The 20,759-nt window shown below is 56.8% G+C and overlaps 1 protein-coding gene across 1 annotated transcript in view; it reads left to right on the forward strand.

The window, feature by feature from the left end:
- LOC140385851 (acid-sensing ion channel 4-A-like) overlaps positions 1-20,759 on the forward strand; it is a 936,074-nt gene that overhangs the window by 880,071 nt on the left and 35,244 nt on the right. The window lies entirely within an intron of this gene.

Here is a 20,759-nt window from a genome sequence, read left to right on the forward strand (position 1 = left end):
AGCACTCCCACAGTACTGACAGTCTCACAGTGCAGCACTCCCTCAGTACTGACCCTCTGACAGTGCGGCACTCCCTCAGTACTGACCCTCTGACAGTGCGGCACTCCCTCAGTACTGACCCTCTGACAGTGCGGCACTCCCTCAGTACTGACCCTCTGAGAATGCGGCACTCCCTCAGTACTGACCCTCTGACAGTGCGGCACTCCCTCAGTACTGACCCTCTGACAGTGCAGCACTCCCTCAGGACTGACCCTCTGACAGTGCAGCGCTCCGTCAGTACAGACCCTCTGACAGTGCGGCACTCTCTCAGTTTTGACCCTCTGACAGTGCGGCACTCCCTCAGTATTGACCCTCTGACAGTGCAGCACTCCATCAGTAGTGACCCCCTGACAGTGCAGCACTCCATCAGTACTGACCCTCTGACAGTGCTGCACTCGCTCAGTACTGACCCTCTGACAGTGCTGCACTCGCTCAGTACTGACCCTCTGACAGTGCAGCACTCCCTCAGTACTGACCCTCTGACAGTGCAGCACTCCCTCAGTACTGACCCTCTGACAGTGCGGCACTCCCTCAGTACTGACCCTCTGACAGTGCAGCACTCCCTCAGTACTGACCCTCAGACAGTGCAGCCCTCCCTCAGTACTGACCCTCTGACACTGCACAACTCCCTCAGTACTGACCCTCTGACAGTGCAGCACTCCCTCAGTACTGACCCTCTGACCGTGCTGCACTCGCTCAGTACTGACCCTCTGACAGTGCAGCACTCCCTCAGTACTGACCCTCTGACAGTGCAGCACTCCCTCAATACTGACCTTCTGACAGTGCAGCACTCCCTCAGTACTGACCCTCTGACAGTGCAGCACTCCCTCAGTACTGACCCTCAGACAGTGCAGCCCTCCCTCAGTACTGACCCTCTGACACTGCACAACTCCCTCAGTACTGACCCTCTGACAGTGCAGCACTCCCTCAGTACTGACCCTCTGACCGTGCTGCACTCGCTCAGTACTGACCCTCTGACAGTGCAGCACTCGCTCAGTACTGACCCTCTGACCGTGCTGCACTCGCTCAGTACTGACCCTCTGACAGTGCAGCACTCCCTCAGTACTGATCCTCTGACAGTGCAGCACTCCCTCAATACAGACCTTCTGACAGTGCAGCACTCCCTCAGGACTGACCCTCTGACAGTGCGGCACTCCCTCAGTACTGACCCTCTGACAGTGCAGCACTCCTTCAGTACTGACCCTCTGACAGTGCAGCCCTCGCTCAATACTGACCCTCTGACAGTGCAGCGCTCCCTCAGTACTGACCCTCTGACAGTGCAGCACTCCCTCAATACTGACCCTCTGGCAGTGCAGCACTCCCTCAGTACTGACCCTCTGACAGTGCGGCACTCCCTCAGTACTGACACTCTCACAGTGCAGCACTCCCTCAATACTGACCCTCTGACAGTGCAGCACTCCCTCAGTACTGACACTCTCACAGTGCAGCACTCCCTCAGTACTGACCCTCTGACAGTGCGGCACTCCCTCAGTACTGACCCTCTGACAGTGCAGCACTCCCTCAGTACTGACCCTCTGACAGTGCGGCGCTCCCTCAGTACTGACCCTCTGACAGTGCGGCACTCCCTCAATACTGACCCTCTGACAGTGCAGCACTCCCTCAATACTGACCCTCTGACAGTGCAGCACTCCATCATTACTGACCCTCTGACAGTGCTGCACTCGCTCAGTACTGACCCCCCGACAGTGCGGCACTCCCTCAGTACTGACCCTCTGAGAGTGCTGCACTCGCTCAGTACTGACCCTCTCACAGTGCAGCACTCCCTCAGTACTGACCCTCAGACAGTGCAGCACACCCTCAGTACTGACCCTCTGACAGTGCGACACTCCCTCAGTACTGACACTCTGACAGTGCTGCACTCGCTCAGTACTGACACTCTCACAGTGTAGCACTCCCTCAGTACTGACTCTCTGACAGTGCAGCACTCCCTCAGTACTGACCCTCTGACAGTGCAGCACTCCCTCAGTACTGACTCTCTGACAATGCAGCACTCCCTCACTACTGACCCTCTGACAGTGCAGCACTCCCTCAGTACTGACCCTCTGACAGTGCAGCACTCCCTCAGTACTGACCCTCTGACAGTGCAGCACTCCCTCAATACTGACCCTCTGACAGTGCAGCGCTCCCTCAGTACTGACCCTCTGACAGTGCAGCACTCCCTCAATACTGACCCTCTGACAGTGCAGCACTCCCTCAGGACTGACGCTCTGACAGTGCGGCACTCCCTCAGTACTGACCCTCTGACAGTGCGACACTCCCTCAGTACTCACCCTCTGACAGTGCTGCACTCGCTCAGTACTGACACGCTCACAGTGCAGCACTCCCTCAGTACTGACCCTCAGACAGTGCAGCACACCCTCAGTACTGACCCTCTGACAGTGCAGCACTCCCTCAGTACTGACCCTCTGACAGCGCTGCACACGCCCAGTACTGACCCTCTGACAGTGCAGCACTCCCTCAGTCCTGACCCTCTGACAGTGCAGCACTCCCTCAGTACTGACCCTCTGACAGTGCAGCGCTCCCTCAGTACAGACCCTCTGACAGTGCGGCACTCTCTCAGTTTTGACCGTCTGACAGTGCGGCACTCCCTCAGTATTGACCCTCTGACAGTGCAGCACTCCATCAGTAGTGACCCACTGACAGTGCAGCACTCCCTCAGTACTGACCCTCTGACAGTGCTGCACTCGCTCAGTACTGACCCTCTGACAGTGCTGCACTCGCTCAGTACTGACCCTCTGACAGTGCAGCACTACCTCTTTACTGACCCTCAGACAGTGCAGCAGCCCCTAAGTACTGACCCACTGACAGTGCAGCACTCCCTCAGTACTGACCCTCCGACAGTGCAGCACTCCCTCAGTACTGACCCTCTGACCGTGCTGCACTCGCTCAGTACTGACCCTCTGACACTGCACAACTCCCTCAGTACTGACCCTCTGACAGTGTGGCAATCCCTCAGTACTGACCCTCTGACAGTGCAGCACTCCATCAGTACTGACCCTCTGACCGTGCTGCACTCGCTCAGTACTGACCCTCTGACAGTGCGACACTCCCTCAGTACTGACCATCTGACAGTGCTGCACTCGATCAGTACTGACCCTCTCACAGTGCAGCACTCCCTCAGTACTGACCCTCAGACAGTGCAGCACTCCCTCAGGACTGACTCTCTGACAATGCAGCACTCCCTCAATACTGACCCTCTGACAGTGCAGCACTCCCTCAGTACTGACTCTCTGACAGTGCAGCACTCCCTCAGTACTGACCCTCTGACAGTGCAGCACTCCCTCAATACTGACCCTCTGACAGTGCAGCGCTCACTCAGTACTGACCCTCTGACAGTGCAGCACTCCCTCAATGCTGACCCTCCGACAGTGCAGCACTCCCTCAGTACTGACCCTCTGACAGTGCGGCAATCCCTCAGTACTGACACTCTCACAGTGCAGCACTCCCTCAATACTGACCCTCTGACAGTGCAGCACTCCCTCAGTACTGACAGTCTCACAGTGCAGCACTCCCTCAGTACTGACTCTCTGACAGTGCGGCACTCCCTCAGTACTGACCCTCTGACAGTGCAGCACTCCCTCAGTACTGACCCTCTGACAGTGCGGCGCTCCCTCAGTACTGACCCTCTGACAGGGCGGCACTCCCTCAATACTGACAATCTGACAGTGCAGCACTCCCTCAGTACTGACCCTCTGACAGTGCAGCACTCCATCATTACTGACCCTCTGACAGTGCTGCACTCGCTCAGTACTGACCCATTGACAGTGCGGCACTCCCTCAGTACTGACCCTCTGACCGTGCTGCACTCGCTCAGTACTGACCCTCTGACACTGCACAACTCCCTCAGTACTGACCCTCTGACAGTGTGGCACTCCCTCAGTACTGACCCTCTGACAGTGCAGCACTCCCTCAGTACTGACCCTCTGACAGTGCTGCACTCGCTCAGTACTGACCCTCTGACAGTGCTGCACTCGCTCAATACTGACCCTCTGACAGTGCAGCACTCCCGCAGTACTGACCCTCTGACAGTGCAGCACTACCTCTTTACTGACCCTCAGACAGTGCAGCACTCCCTCAGTACTGACCCTCTGACAGTGCAGCACTCCCTCAGTACTGACCCTCTGACAGTGCAGCACTCCCTCAGTACTGACCCTCTGACCGTGCTGCACTCGCTCAGTACTGACCCTCTGACACTGCACAACTCCCTCAGTACTGACCCTCTGACAGTGTGGCACTCCCTCAGTACTGACCCTCTGACAGTGCAGCACTCCCTCAGTACTGACCCTCTGACCGTGCTGCACTCGCTCAGTACTGACCCTCTGACAGTGCAGCACTCCCTCAGTACTGACCCTCTGACAGTGCAGCACTCCCTCAAACTGACCCTCTGACAGTGCAGCACTCCCTCAGTACTGACCCTCTGACAGTGCAGCACTCCCTCAGTACTGACCCTCTGACAGTGCGGCACTCCCTCAGTACTGACCCTCTGACAGTGCAGCACTCCCTCAGTACTGACCCTCTGACAGTGTGGCACTCCCTCAGTACTGACCCTCTGACAGTGCAGCACTCCCTCAATACTGACCCTCTGACAGTGCAGCGCTCACTCAGTACTGACCCTCTGACAGTGCAGCACTCCCTCAATACTGACCCTCTGACAGTGCAGCACTCCCTCAGTACTGACCCTCTGACAGTGCAGCACTCCCTCAGTACTGACACTCTCACAGTGCAGCACTCCCTCAATACTGACCCTCTGACAATGCAGCACTCCCTCAGTACTGACAGTCTCACAGTGCAGCACTCCCTCAGTACTAACCCTCTGACAGTGCAGCGCTCCCTCAGTACAGACCCTCTGACAGTGCGGCACTCTCTCAGTTTTGACCCTCTGACAGTGCAGCACTCCCTCAGTACTGACTCTCTGACAGTGCAGCACTCCCTCAGTACTGACCCTCTGACAGTGCAGCACACCCTCAATACTGACCCTCTGACAGTGCAGCGCTCCCTCAGTATTGACCCTCTGACAGTGCAGCACTCCATCAGTAGTGACCCCCTGACAGTGCAGCACTCCCTCAGTACTGACCCTCTGACAGTGCTGCACTCGCTCAGTACTGACCCTCTGACAGTGCTGCACTCGCTCAGTACTGACCCTCTGACAGTGCAGCACTCCCTCAGTACTGACCCTCTGACAGTGCAGCACTACCTCTTTACTGACCCTCAGACAGTGCTGCACTCCCTCAGTACTGACCCTCTGACAGTGCAGCACTCCCTCAGTACTGACCCTCTGACAGTGCAGCACTCCCTCAGTACTGACCCTCTGACAGTGCAGCACTCCCTCAGTACTGACCCTCTGACAGTGCAGCACTCCCTCAGTACTGACCCTCTGACAGTGCAGCACTCCCTCAGTACTGACCCTCTGACAGTGCAGCACTCCCTCAGTACTGACCCTCTGACAGTGCAGCACTCCCTCAGTACTGACCCTCTGACAGTGCTGCACTCGCTCAGTACTGACCCTCTGACAGTGCTGCACTCGCTCAGTACTGACCCTCTGACAGTGCAGCACTCCCGCAGTACTGACCCTCTGACAGTGCAGCACTACCTCTTTACTGACCCTCAGACAGTGCAGCACTCCCTCAGTACTGACCCTCTGACAGTGCAGCACTCCCTCAGTACTGACCCTCTGACAGTGCAGCACTCCCTCAGTACTGACCCTCTGACCGTGCTGCACTCGCTCAGTACTGACCCTCTGACACTGCACAACTCCCTCAGTACTGACCCTCTGACAGTGTGGCACTCCCTCAGTACTGACCCTCTGACAGTGCAGCACTCTCTCAGTACTGACCCTCTGACCGTGCTGCACTCGCTCAGTACTGACCCTCTGACAGTGCAGCACTCCCTCAGTACTGACCCTCTGACAGTGCAGCACTCCCTCAAACTGACCCTCTGACAGTGCAGCACTCCCTCAGTACTGACCCTCTGACAGTGCAGCACTCCCTCAGTACTGACCCTCTGACAGTGCGGCACTCCCTCAGTACTGACACTCTCACAGTGCAGCACTCCCTCAATACTGACCCTCTGACAGTGCAGCACTCCCTCAGTACTGACAGTCTCACAGTGCAGCACTCCCTCAGTACTAACCCTCTGACAGTGCAGCGCTCCCTCAGTACAGACCCTCTGACAGTGCGGCACTCTCTCAGTTTTGACACTCTGACAGTGCAGCACTCCCTCAGTACTGACTCTCTGACAGTGCAGCACTCCCTCAGTACTGACCCTCTGACAGTGCAGCACTCCCTCAATACTGACCCTCTGACAGTGCAGCGCTCCCTCAGTATTGACCCTCTGACAGTGCAGCACTCCATCAGTAGTGACCCCCTGACAGTGCAGCACTCCCTCAGTACTGACCCTCTGACAGTGTTGCACTCGCTCAGTACTGACCCTCTGACAGTGCTGCACTCGCTCAGTACTGACCCTCTGACAGTGCAGCACTCCCTCAGTACTGACCCTCTGACAGTGCAGCACTACCTCTTTACTGACCCTCAGACAGTGCTGCACTCCCTCAGTACTGACCCTCTGACAGTGCAGCACTCCCTCAGAACTGACCCTCTGACAGTGCAGCACTCCCTCAATACTGACCCTCTGACAGTGCAGCATTCCCTCAGTACTGACCCTCTGACAGTGCGGCACTCCCTCAGTACTGACCCTCTGACAGTGCAGCACTCCCTCAGTACTGACCCTCTGACAGTACGGCACTCCCGCAGTACTGACCCTCTGACAGTGCAGCACTCCCTCAGTACTGACCCCCTGACAATGCGGCACTCCCTCAGTACTGACCCTCTGACAGTGCGGCACTCCCTCAGTACTGACCCTCTGACAGTGCGGCACTCCCTCAGTACTGACCCTCTGACAGTGCAGCACTCCCTCAGTACTGACCCTCTGACAGTGCAGCACTCCCTCAGTACTGACTCTCTGACAGTGCAGCACTCCCTCAGTACTGACCCTCTGACAGTGTAGCACTCCCTCAGTACTGACTCTCTGACAGTGCAGCACTCCCTCAGTACTGACCCTCTGACAGTGCAGCACTCCCTCAGTACTGACTCTCTGACAATGCAGCACTCCCTCAATACTGACCCTCTGACAGTGCAGCACTCCCTCAGTACTGACTCTCTGACAGTGCAGCACTCCCTCAGTACTGACCCTCTGACAGTGCAGCACTCCCTCAATACTGAGCCTCTGACAGTGCAGCGCTCCCTCAGTACTGACCCTCTGACAGTGCAGAACTCCCTAAATACTGACCCTCTGACAGTGCAGCACTCCCTCAGGACTGACGCTCTGACAGTGCGGCACTCCCTCAGTACTGACCCTCTGACAGTGCGACACTCCCTCAGTACTGACCCTCTGACAGTGCTGCACTCGCTCAGTACTGACCCTCTCACAGTGCAGCACTCCCTCAGTACTGACCCTCAGACAGTGCAGCACTCCCTCAGGACTGACTCTCTGACAATGCAGCACTCCCTCAATACTGACCCTCTGACAGTGCAGCACTCCCTCAGTACTGACTCTCTGACAGTGCAGCACTCCCTCAGTACTGACCCTCTGACAGTGCAGCACTCCCTCAATACTGACCCTCTGACAGTGCAGCGCTCACTCAGTACTGACCCTCTGACAGTGCAGCACTCCATCAATACTGACCCTCTGACAGTGCAGCACTCCCTCAGTACTGACCCTCTGACAGTGCAGCACTCCCTCAGTACTGACACTCTCACAGTGCAGCACTCCCTCAATACTGACCCTCTGACAGTGCAGCACTCCCTCAGTACTGACAGTCTCACAGTGCAGCACTCCCTCAGTACTGACTCTCTGACAGTGCGGCACTCCCTCAGTACTGACCCTCTGACAGTGCAGCACTCCCTCAGTACTGACCCTCTGACAGTGCGGCGCTCCCTCAGTACTGACCCTCTGACAGTGCGGCACTCCCTCAATACTGACAATCTGACAGTGCAGCACTCCCTCAGTACTGACCCTCTGACAGTGCAGCACTCCATCATTACTGACCCTCTGACAGTGCTGCACTCGCTCAGTACTGACCCATTGACAGTGCGGCACTCCCTCAGTACTGACCCTCTGACCGTGCTGCACTCGCTCAGTACTGACCCTCTGACACTGCACAACTCCCTCAGTACTGACCCTCTGACAGTGTGGCACTCCCTCAGTACTGACCCTCTGACAGTGCAGCACTCCCTCAGTACTGACCCTCTGACAGTGCTGCACTCGCTCAGTACTGACCCTCTGACAGTGCTGCACTCGCTCAGTACTGACCCTCTGACAGTGCAGCACTCCCGCAATACTGACCCTCTGACAGTGCAGCACTACCTCTTTACTGACCCTCAGACAGTGCAGCACTCCCTCAGTACTGACCCTCTGACAGTGCAGCACTCCCTCAGTACTGACCCTCTGACAGTGCAGCACTCCCTCAAACTGACCCTCTGACAGTGCAGCACTCCCTCAGTACTGACCCTCTGACAGTGCAGCACTCCCTCAGTACTGACCCTCTGACAGTGCGGCACTCCCTCAGTACTGACCCTCTGACAGTGCAGCACTCCCTCAGTACTGACCCTCTGACAGTGCGGCACTCCCTCAGTACTGACCCTCTGACAGTGCAGCATTCCCTCAATACTGGCCCTCTGACAGTGCAGCGCTCACTCAGTACTGACCCTCTGACAGTGCAGCACTCCCTCAATACTGACCCTCTGACAGTGCAGCACTCCCTCAGTACTGACCCTCTGACAGTGCAGCACTCCCTCAGTACTGACACTCTCACAGTGCAGCACTCCCTCAATACTGACCCTCTGACAGTGCAGCACTGCCTCAGTACTGACAGTCTCACAGTGCAGCACTCCCTCAGTACTAACCCTTTGACAGTGCAGCGCTCCCTCAGTACAGACCCTCTGACAGTGCGGCACTCTCTCAGTTTTGACCCTCTGACAGTGCAGCACTCCCTCAGTACTGACTCTCTGACAGTGCAGCACTCCCTCAGTACTGACCCTCTGACAATGCAGCACTCCCTCAATACTGACCCTCTGACAGTGCAGCGCTCCCTCAGTATTGACCCTCTGACAGTGCAGCACTCCATCAGTAGTGACCCCCTGACAGTGCAGCACTCCCTCAGTACTGACCCTCTGACAGTGCTGCACTCGCTCAGTACTGACCCTCTGACAGTGCTGCACTCGCTCAGTACTGACCCTCTGACAGTGCAGCACTCCCTCAGTACTGAACCTCTGACAGTGCAGCACTACCTCTTTACTGACCCTCAGACAGTGCTGCACTCCCTCAGTACTGACCCTCTGACAGTGCAGCACTCCCTCAGTACTGACCCTCTGACAGTGCAGCACTCCCTCAGTACTGACCCTCTGACAGTGCAGCACTCCCTCAGTACTGACCCTCTGACAGTGCAGCACTCCCTCAGTACTGACCCTCTGACAGTGCAGCACTCCCTCAATACTGACCCTCTGACAGTGCAGCATTCTCTCAGTACTGACCCTCTGACAGTGCGGCACTCCCTCAGTACTGACCCTCTGACAGTGCAGCACTCCCTCAGTACTGACCCTCTGACAGTACGGCACTCCCTCAGTACTGACCCTCTGACAGTGCAGCACTCCCTCAGTACTGACCCCCTGACAATGCGGCACTCCCTCAGTACTGACCCTCTGACAGTGCGGCACTCCCTCAGTACTGACCCTCTGACAGTGCGGCACTCCCTCAGTACTGACCCTCTGACAGTGCGGCACTCCCTCAGTACTGACCCTCTGACAGTGCGGCACTCCCTCAGTACTGACCCTCTGACAGTGCAGCACTCCCTCAGTACTGACCCTCTGACAGTGCAGCACTCCCTCAGTACTGACTCTCTGACAGTGCAGCACTCCCTCAGTACTGACCCTCTGACAGTGTAGCACTCCCTCAGTACTGACTCTCTGACAGTGCAGCACTCCCTCAGTACTGACCCTCTGACAGTGCAGCACTCCCTCAGTACTGACTCTCTGACAATGCAGCACTCCCTCAATACTGACCCTCTGACAGTGCAGCACTCCCTCAGTACTGACTCTCTGACAGTGCAGCACTCCCTCAGTACTGACCCTCTGACAGTGCAGCACTCCCTCAATACTGAGCCTCTGACAGTGCAGCGCTCCCTCAGTACTGACCCTCTGACAGTGCAGAACTCCCTAAATACTGACCCTCTGACAGTGCAGCACTCCCTCAGGACTGACGCTCTGACAGTGCGGCACTCCCTCAGTACTGACCCTCTGACAGTGCGACACTCCCTCAGTACTGACCCTCTGACAGTGCTGCACTCGCTCAGTACTGACCCTCTCACAGTGCAGCACTCCCTCAGTACTGACCCTCAGACAGTGCAGCACTCCCTCAGGACTGACTCTCTGACAATGCAGCACTCCCTCAATACTGACCCTCTGACAGTGCAGCACTCCCTCAGTACTGACTCTCTGACAGTGCAGCACTCCCTCAGTACTGACCCTCTGACAGTGCAGCACTCCCTCAATACTGACCCTCTGACAGTGCAGCGCTCACTCAGTACTGACCCTCTGACAGTGCAGCACTCCATCAATACTGACCCTCTGACAGTGCAGCACTCCCTCAGTACTGACCCTCTGACAGTGCAGCACTCCCTCAGTACTGACACTCTCACAGTGCAGCACTCCCTCAATACTGACCCTCTGACAGTGCAGCACTCCCTCAGTACTGACAGTCTCACAGTGCAGCACTCCCTCAGTACTGACTCTCTGACAGTGCGGCACTCCCTCAGTACTGACCCTCTGACAGTGCAGCACTCCCTCAGTACTGACCCTCTGACAGTGCGGCGCTCCCTCAGTACTGACCCTCTGACAGTGCGGCACTCCCTCAATACTGACAATCTGACAGTGCAGCACTCCCTCAGTACTGACCCTCTGACAGTGCAGCACTCCATCATTACTGACCCTCTGACAGTGCTGCACTCGCTCAGTACTGACCCATTGACAGTGCGGCACTCCCTCAGTACTGACACTCTGACCGTGCTGCACTCGCTCAGTACTGACCCTCTGACACTGCACAACTCCCTCAGTACTGACCCTCTGACAGTGTGGCACTCCCTCAGTACTGACCCTCTGACAGTGCAGCACTCCCTCAGTACTGACCCTCTGACAGTGCTGCACTCGCTCAGTACTGACCCTCTGACAGTGCTGCACTCGCTCAGTACTGACCCTCTGACAGTGCAGCACTCCCGCAATACTGACCCTCTGACAGTGCAGCACTACCTCTTTACTGACCCTCAGACAGTGCAGCACTCCCTCAGTACTGACCCTCTGACAGTGCAGCACTCCCTCAGTACTGACCCTCTGACAGTGCAGCACTCCCTCAAACTGACCCTCTGACAGTGCAGCACTCCCTCAGTACTGACCCTCTGACAGTGCAGCACTCCCTCAGTACTGACCCTCTGACAGTGCGGCACTCCCTCAGTACTGACCCTCTGACAGTGCAGCACTCCCTCAGTACTGACCCTCTGACAGTGCGGCACTCCCTCAGTACTGACCCTCTGACAGTGCAGCATTCCCTCAATACTGACCCTCTGACAGTGCAGCGCTCACTCAGTACTGACCCTCTGACAGTGCAGCACTCCCTCAATACTGACCCTCTGACAGTGCAGCACTCCCTCAGTACTGACCCTCTGACAGTGCAGCACTCCCTCAGTACTGACACTCTCACAGTGCAGCACTCCCTCAATACTGACCCTCTGACAGTGCAGCACTGCCTCAGTACTGACAGTCTCACAGTGCAGCACTCCCTCAGTACTAACCCTTTGACAGTGCAGCGCTCCCTCAGTACAGACCCTCTGACAGTGCGGCACTCTCTCAGTTTTGACCCTCTGACAGTGCAGCACTCCCTCAGTACTGACTCTCTGACAGTGCAGCACTCCCTCAGTACTGACCCTCTGACAGTGCAGCACTCCCTCAATACTGACCCTCTGACAGTGCAGCGCTCCCTCAGTATTGACCCTCTGACAGTGCAGCACTCCATCAGTAGTGACCCCCTGACAGTGCAGCACTCCCTCAGTACTGACCCTCTGACAGTGCTGCACTCGCTCAGTACTGACCCTCTGACAGTGCTGCACTCGCTCAGTACTGACCCTCTGACAGTGCAGCACTCCCTCAGTACTGAACCTCTGACAGTGCAGCACTACCTCTTTACTGACCCTCAGACAGTGCTGCACTCCCTCAGTACTGACCCTCTGACAGTGCAGCACTCCCTCAGTACTGACCCTCTGACAGTGCAGCACTCCCTCAGTACTGACCCTCTGACAGTGCAGCACTCCCTCAGTACTGACCCTCTGACAGTGCAGCACTCCCTCAGTACTGACCCTCTAACAGTGCAGCACTCCCTCAATACTGACCCTCTGACAGTGCAGCATTCTCTCAGTACTGACCCTCTGACAGTGCGGCACTCCCTCAGTACTGACCCTCTGACAGTGCAGCACTCCCTCAGTACTGACCCTCTGACAGTACGGCACTCCCTCAGTACTGACCCTCTGACAGTGCAGCACTCCCTCAGTACTGACCCCCTGACAATGCGGCACTCCCTCAGTACTGACCCTCTGACAGTGCGGCACTCCCTCAGTACTGACCCTCTGACAGTGCGGCACTCCCTCAGTACTGACCCTCTGACAGTGCAGCACTCCCTCAGTACTGACCCTCTGACAGTGCAGCACTCCCTCAGTACTGACTCTCTGACAGTGCAGCACTCCCTCAGTACTGACCCTCTGACAGTGTAGCACTCCCTCAGTACTGACTCTCTGACAGTGCAGCACTCCCTCAGTACTGACCCTCTGACAATGCAGCACTCCCTCAATACTGACCCTCTGACAGTGCAGCACTCCCTCAGTACTGACCCTCTGACAGTGCAGCACTCCCTCAGTACTGACTCTCTGACAATGCAGCACTCCCTCAATACTGACCCTCTGACAGTGCAGCACTCCCTCAGTACTGACTCGCTGACAGTGCAGCACTCCCTCAGTACTGACCCTCTGACAGTGCAGCACTCCCTCAATACTGACCCTCTGACAGTGCAGCGCTCCCTCAGTACTGACCCTCTGACAGTGCAGAACTCCCTAAATACTGACCCTCTGACAGTGCAGCACTCCCTCAGGACTGACGCTCTGACAGTGCGGCACTCCCTCAGTACTGACCCTCTGACAGTGCGACACTCCCTCAGTACTGAGCCTCTGACAGTGCTGCACTCGCTCAGTACTGACCCTCTCACAGTGCAGCACTCCCTCAGTACTAACCCTCAGACAGTGCAGCACTCCCTCAGCACTGACTCTCTGACAATGCAGCACTCCCTCAATACTGACCCTCTGACAGTGCAGCACTCCCTCAGTACTGACTCTCTGACAGTGCAGCACTCCCTCAGTACTGACCCTCTGACAGTGCAGCACTCCCTCAATACTGACCCTCTGACAGTGCAGCGCTCACTCAGTACTGACCCTCTGACAGTGCAGCACTCCCTCAATACTGACCCTCTGACAGTGCAGCACTCCCTCAGTACTGACCCTCTGACAGTGCAGCACTCCCTCAGTACTGACACTCTCACAGTGCAGCACTCCCTCAATACTGACCCTCTGACAGTGCAGCACTCCCTCAGTACTGACAGTCTCACAGTGCAGCACTCCCTCAGTACTGACTCTCTGACAGTGCGGCACTCCCTCAGTACTGACCCTCTGACAGTGCAGCACTCCCTCAGTACTGACCCTCTGACAGTGCGGCGCTCCCTCAGTACTGACCCTCTGACAGTGCGGCACTCCCTCAATACTGACAATCTGACAGTGCAGCACTCCCTCAGTACTGACCCTCTGACAGTGCAGCACTCCATCATTACTGACCCTCTGACAGTGCTGCACTCGCTCAGTACTGACCCATTGACAGTGCGGCACTCCCTCAGTACTGACCCTCTGACCGTGCTGCACGCGCTCAGTACTGACCCTCTGACACTGCACAACTCCCTCAGTACTGACCCTCTGACAGTGTGGCACTCCCTCAGTACTGACCCTCTGACAGTGCAGCACTCCTTCAGTACTGACCCTCTGACAGTGCTGCACTCGCTCAGTACTGACCCTCTGACAGTGCAGCACTCCCGCAGTACTGACCCTCTGACAGTGCAGCACTACCTCTTTACTGACCCTCAGACAGTGCAGCACTCCCTCAGTACTGACCCTCTGACAGTGCAGCACTCCCTCAGTACTGACCCTCTGACAATGCAGCACTCCCTCAGCACTGACCCTCTGACCGTGCTGCACTCGCTCAGTACTGACCCTCTGACACTGCACAACTCCCTCAGTACTGACCCTCTGACAGTGTGGCACTCCCTCAGTACTGACCCTCTGACAGTGCAGCACTCCCTCAGTACTGACCCTCTGACCGTGGTGCACTCGCTCAGTACTGACCCTCTGACAGTGCAGCACTCCCTCAGTACTGACCCTCTGACAGTGCAGCACTCCCTCAATACTGACCCTCTGACAGTGCAGCACTCCCTCAGTACTGACCCTCTGACAGTGCAGCACTCCCTCAGTACTGACCCTCTGACAGTGCGGCACTCCCTCAGTACTGACCCTCTGACAGTGCAGCACTCCCTCAGTACTGACCCCCTGACAGTGCGGCACTCCCTCAGTACTGACCCTCTGACAGTGCAGCACTCCCTCAGTACTGACCCTCTGACAGTACGGCACTCCCTCAGTACTGACCCTCTGACAGTGCAGCACTCCCTCAGTACTGACCCCCTGACAATGCGGCACTCCCTCAGTACTGACCCTCTGACAGTGCGGCACTCCCTCAGTACTGACCCTCTGACAGTGCGGCACTCCCTCAGTACTGACCCTCTGACAGTGCAGCACTCCCTCAGTACTGACTCTCTGACAGTGCAGCACTCCCTCAGTACTGACCCTCTGACAGTGTAGCACTCCCTCAGTACTGACTCTCTGACAGTGCAGCACTCCCTCAGTACTGACCATCTGACAGTGCAGCACTCCCTCAGTACTGACTCTCTGACAATGCAGCACTCCCTCACTACTGACCCTCTGACAGTGCAGCACTCCCTCAGTACTGACTCTCTGACAGTGCAGCACTCCCTCAGTACTGACCCTCTGACAGTGCAGCACTCCCTCCATACTGACCCTCTGACAATGCGGCACTCCCTCAGTACTGACCCTCTGACAGTGCAGCACTCCCTCAATACTGACCCTCTGACAGTGCAGCACTCCCTCAGGACTGACGCTCTGACAGTGCGGCACTCCCTCAGTACTGACCCTCTGACAGTGCGACACTCCCTCAGTACTGACCCTCTGACAGTGCTGCACTCGCTCAGTACTGACACTCTCACAGTGTAGCACTCCCTCAGTACTGACTCTCTGACAGTGCAGCACTCCCTCAGTACTGACCCTCTGACAGTGCAGCACTCCCTCAGTACTGACTCTCTGACAATGCAGCACTCCCTCACTACTGACCCTCTGACAGTGCAGCACTCCCTCAGTACTGACTCTCTGACAGTGCAGCACTCCCTCAGTACTGACCCTCTGACAGTGCAGCACTCCCTCAATACTGACCCTCTGACAGTGCAGCGCTCCCTCAATACTGACCCTCTGACAGTGCAGCACTCCCTCAATATTGACCCTCTGACAGTGCAGCACTCCCTCAGGACTGACGCTCTGACAGTGCGGCACTCCCTCAGTACTGACCCTCTGACAGTGCGACACTCCCTCAGTACTGACCCTCTGACAGTGCTGCACTCGCTCAGTACTGACACTCTCACAGTGCAGCACTCCCTCAGTACTGACCCTCTGACAGTGCAGCACTCCCTCAGTACTGACCCTCTGACAGTGCGGCACTCCCTCAGTACTGACCCTCTGACAGTGCAGCACTCCCTCAGTACTGACCCTCTGACAGTGCGGCACTCCCTCAGTACTGACCCTCTGACAGTGCAGCACTCCCTCAATACTGACCCTCTGACAGTGCAGCGCTCACTCAGTACTGACCCTCTGACAGTGCAGCACTCCCTCAATACTGACCCTCTGACAGTGCAGCACTCCCTCAGTACTGACCCTCAGACAGTGCAGCACTCCCTCAGTACTGACACTCTCACAGTGCAGCACTACCTCAATGCTGACCCTCTGACAGTGCAGCACTCCCTCAGTACTGACAGTCTCACAGTGCAGCACTCCCTCAGTACTAACCCTCTGACAGTGCAGCGCTCCCTCAGTACAGACCCTCTGACAGTGCGGCACTCTCTCAGTTTTGACCCTCTGACAGTGCAGCACTCCATCAGTAGTGACCCCCTGACAGTGCAGCACTCCCTCAGTACTGACCCTCTGACAGTGCTGCAATCGCTCAGTACTGACCCTCTGACAGTGCTGCACTCGCTCAGTACTGACCCTCTGACAGTGCAGCACTCCCTCAGTACTGACCCTCTGACAGTGCAGCACTACCTCTTTACTGACCCTCAGACAGTGCTGCACTCCCTCAGTACTGACCCTCTGACAGTGCAGCACTCCCTCAGTACTGACCCTCTGACAGTGCAGCACTCCCTCAGTTCTGACCCTCTGACAGTGCAGCACTCCCTCAGCACTGACCCTCTGACAGTGCAGCACTCCCTCAGTACTGACCCTCTGACAGTGCAGCACTCCCTCAATACTGACCCTCTGACAGTGCAGCATTCCCTCAGTACTGACCCTCTGACAGTGCGGCACTCCCTCAGTACTGACCCTCTGACAGTGCAGCACTCCCTCAGTACTGACCCTCTGACAGTACGGCACTCCCTCAGTACTGACCCTCTGACAGTGCAGCACTCCCTCAGTACTGACCCCCTGACAATGCGGCACTCCCTCAGTACTGACCCTCTGACAGTGCGGCACTCCCTCAGTACTGACCCTCTGACAGTGCAGCACTCCCTCAGTACTGACCCTCTGACAGTGCAGCACTCCCTCAGGACTGACGCTGTGACAGTGCGGCACTCCCTCAGTACTGACCCTCTGACAGTGCGACACTCCCTCAGTACTGACCCTCTGACAGTGCTGCACTCGCTCAGTACTGACACTCTCACAGTGCAGCACTCCCTCAGTACTGACCCTCTGACAGTGCAGCACTCCCTCAGTACTGACCCTCTGACAGTGCGGCACTCCCTCAGTACTGACCCTCTGACAGTGCAGCACTCCCTCAGTACTGACCCTCTGACAGTGCGGCACTCCCTCAGTACTGACCCTCTGACAGTGCAGCACTCCCTCAATACTGACCCTCTGACAGTGCAGCGCTCACTCAGTACTGACCCTCTGACAGTGCAGCACTCCCTCAATACTGACCCTCTGACAGTGCAGCACTCCCTCAGTACTGACCCTCAGACAGTGCAGCACTCCCTCAGTACTGACACTCTCACAGTGCAGCACTCCCTCAATACTGACCCTCTGACAGTGCAGCACTCCCTCAGTACTGACAGTCTCACAGTGCAGCACTCCCTCAGTACTAACCCTCTGACAGTGCAGCGCTCCCTCAGTACAGACCCTCTGACAGTGCGGCACTCTCTCAGTTTTGACCCTCTGACAGTGCAGCACTCCATCAGTAGTGACCCCCTGACAGTGCAGCACTCCCTCAGTACTGACCCTCTGACAGTGCTGCAATCGCTCAGTACTGACCCTCTGACAGTGCTGCACTCGCTCAGTACTGACCCTCTGACAGTGCAGCACTCCCTCAGTACTGACCCTCTGACAGTGCAGCACTACCTCTTTACTGACCCTCAGACAGTGCTGCACTCCCTCAGTACTGACCCTCTGACAGTGCAGCACTCCCTCAGTACTGACCCTCTGACAGTGCAGCACTCCCTCAGTTCTGACCCTCTGACAGTGCAGCACTCCCTCAGTACTGACCCTCTGACAGTGCAGCACTCCCTCAGTACTGACCCTCTGACAGTGCAGCACTCCCTCAATACTGACCCTCTGACAGTGCAGCATTCCCTCAGTACTGACCCTCTGACAGTGCGGCACTCCCTCAGTACTGACCCTCTGACAGTGCAGCACTCCCTCAGTACTGACCCTCTGACAGTACGGCACTCCCTCAGTACTGACCCTCTGACAGTGCAGCACTCCCTCAGTACTGACCCCCTGACAATGCGGCACTCCCTCAGTACTGACCCTCTGACAGTGCGGCACTCCCTCAGTACTGACCCTCTGACAGTGCAGCACTCCCTCAGTACTGACCCTCTGACAGTGCAGCACTCCCTCAGTACTGACTCTCTGACAGTGCAGCACTCCCTCAGTACTGACCCTCTGACAGTGTAGCACTCCCTCAGTACTGACTCTCTGACAGTGCAGCACTCCCTCAGTACTGACCCTCTGACAGTGCAGCACTCCCTCAGTACTGACTCTCTGACAATGCAGCACTCCCTCAATACTGACCCTCTGACAGTGCAGCACTCCCTCAGTACTGACTCTCTGACAGTGCAGCACTCCCTCAGTACTGACCCTCTGACAGTGCAGCACTCCCTCAATACTGACCCTCTGACAGTGCAGCGCTCCCTCAGTACTGACCCTCTGACAGTGCAGAACTCCCTAAATACTGACCCTCTGACAGTGCAGCACTCCCTCAGGACTGACACTCTGACAGTGCGGCACTCCCTCAGTACTGACCCTCTGACAGTGCGACACTCCCTCAGTACTGACCCTCTGACAGTGCTGCACTCGCTCAGTACTGACCCTCTCACAGTGCAGCACTCCCTCAGTACTGACCCTCAGACAGTGCAGCACTCCCTCAGGACTGACTCTCTGACAATGCAGCACTCCCTCAATACTGACCCTCTGACAGTGCAGCACTCCCTCAGAACTGACTCTCTGACAGTGCAGCACTCCCTCAGTACTGACCCTCTGACAGTGCAGCACTCCCTCAATACTGACCCTCTGACAGTGCAGCGCTCACTCAGTACTGACCGTCTGACAGTGCAGCACTCCCTCAATACTGACCCTCTGACAGTGCAGCACTCCCTCAGTACTGACCCTCTGACAGTGCAGCACTCCCTCAGTACTGACACTCTCACAGTGCAGCACTCCCTCAATACTGACCCTCTGACAGTGCAGCACTCCCTCAGTACTGACAGTCTCACAATGCAGCACTCCCTCAGTACTGACTCTCTGACAGTGCGGCACTCCCTCAGTACTGACCCTCTGACAGTGCAGCACTCCCTCAGTACTGACCCTCTGACAGTGCGGCGCTCCCTCAGTACTGACCCTCTGACAGTGCGGCACTCCCTCAATACTGACAATCTGACAGTGCAGCACTCCCTCAGTACTGACCCTCTGACAGTGCAGCACTCCATCATTACTGACCCTCTGACAGTGCTGCACTCGCTCAGTACTGGCCCATTGACAGTGCGGCACTCCCTCAGTACTGACCCTCTGACCGTGCTGCACTCGCTCAGTACTGACCCTCTGACACTGCACAACTCCCTCAGTACTGACCCTCTGACAGTGTGGCACTCCCTCAGTACTGACCCTCTGACAGTGCAGCACTCCCTCAGTACTGACCCTCTGACAGTGCTGCACTCGCTCAGTACTGACCCTCTGACAGTGCTGCACTCGCTCAGTACTGACCCTCTGACAGTGCAGCACTCCCGCAGTACTGACCCTCTGACAGTGCAGCACTACCTCTTTACTGACCCTCAGACAGTGCAGCACTCCCTCAGTACTGACCCTCTGACAGTGCAGCACTCCCTCAGTACTGACCCTCTGACAGTGCAGCACTCCCTCAGTACTGACCCTCTGACCGTGCTGCACTCGCTCAGTACTGACCCTCTGACACTGCACAACTCCCTCAGTACTGACCCTCTGACAGTGTGGCACTCCCTCAGTACTGACCCTCTGACAGTGCAGCACTCCCTCAGTACTGACCCTCTGACCGTGCTGCACTCGCTCAGTACTGACCCTCTGACAGTGCAGCACTCCCTCAGTACTGACCCTCTGACAGTGCAGCTCTCCCTCAATACTGACCCTCTGACAGTGCAGCACTCCCTCAGTACTGACCCTCTGACAGTGCAGCACTCCCTCAGTACTGACAGTCTCACAGTGCAGCACTCCCTCAGTACTAACCCTCTGACAGTGCAGCGCTCCCTCAGTACAGACCCTCTGACAGTGCGGCACTCTCTCAGTTTTGACCCTCTGACAGTGCAGCACTCCATCAGTAGTGACCCCCTGACAGTGCAGCACTCCCTCAGTACTGACCCTCTGACAGTGCTGCAATCGCTCAGTACTGACCCTCTGACAGTGCAGCACTCCCTCAGTACTGACCCTCTGACAGTACGGCACTCCCTCAGTACTGACCCTCTGACAGTGCAGCACTCCCTCAGTACTGACCCCCTGACAATGCGGCACTCCCTCAGTACTGACCCTCTGACAGTGCGGCACTCCCTCAGTACTGACCCTCTGACAGTGCAGCACTCCCTCAGTACTGACTCTCTGACAGTGCAGCACTCCCTCAGTACTGACCCTCTGACAGTGTAGCACTCCCTCAGTACTGACCCTCTGACAGTGTAGCACTCCCTCAGTACTGACCATCTGACAGTGCAGCACTCCCTCAGTACTGACCCTCTGACAGTGCAGCACTCCCTCAGTACTGACTCTCTGACAATGCAGCACT

This window comes from Scyliorhinus torazame, chromosome 2 (assembly GCF_047496885.1).
Source record: "Scyliorhinus torazame isolate Kashiwa2021f chromosome 2, sScyTor2.1, whole genome shotgun sequence".
Lineage (NCBI taxonomy): Eukaryota > Metazoa > Chordata > Chondrichthyes > Carcharhiniformes > Scyliorhinidae > Scyliorhinus > Scyliorhinus torazame.